Below are 602 nucleotides of genomic sequence, written 5' to 3'. Positions count from 1 at the left end.
GAATTCAAATTATTACCAACCGGTCCCGGAATCTCTGTGAAGTTCCAAGCCAACGCTGTTCAAGCTTCCCAAGTACACCGCAGCATGGAGTTTCCACTCCTGGCCGATTGCTCTTCCAAAAGAACTCACCAGAGCCAAAGGTACCAGAGACAGCACGCCCTGCCGCCCGGAAAAACGGACTCAGGGTGCACGCTCACAGAGACAAAACACAGAACACATACACCTGGGAAGGTGAAGCATCCCAGGCAGGCCCCGCCCCACAGTTTACCCCGCCCACCAGGAGTCTCCGCCCCGCCCCGAGGCTCGCCTCGGTCCCCCCACCCAGAACCCTCTAAGTTAGAAGTTTGGGGCGGTAGGGTTAGCCTCAGTGGACTCTTTTCTCTCGCCGGAACAGGGAAATTAAGTGCAATTTAATGACGCTTCTAGTACAAGTCTGTTACTATGCCACAGGGGGCGTCGCCCAAGTCAGGCCCCGCCCCGCGCCCGTGGTCCCGCCCATAGACAGCCCCTGGAGTCGGAGGCCCCGCCTTCAATAGGCCCCGCCCCTTGCGTCATGAAACCCGGAGCCCTCGCCCCCCTACCTCACGATGCCTGGAGGCTCC

The sequence above is a fragment of the Onychomys torridus genome, chromosome 19, assembly GCF_903995425.1.
Source record: "Onychomys torridus chromosome 19, mOncTor1.1, whole genome shotgun sequence".
Lineage (NCBI taxonomy): Eukaryota > Metazoa > Chordata > Mammalia > Rodentia > Cricetidae > Onychomys > Onychomys torridus.
The sequence above is the reverse complement of the archived record's forward strand: the minus strand, read 5'-3'. Positions refer to the sequence as shown.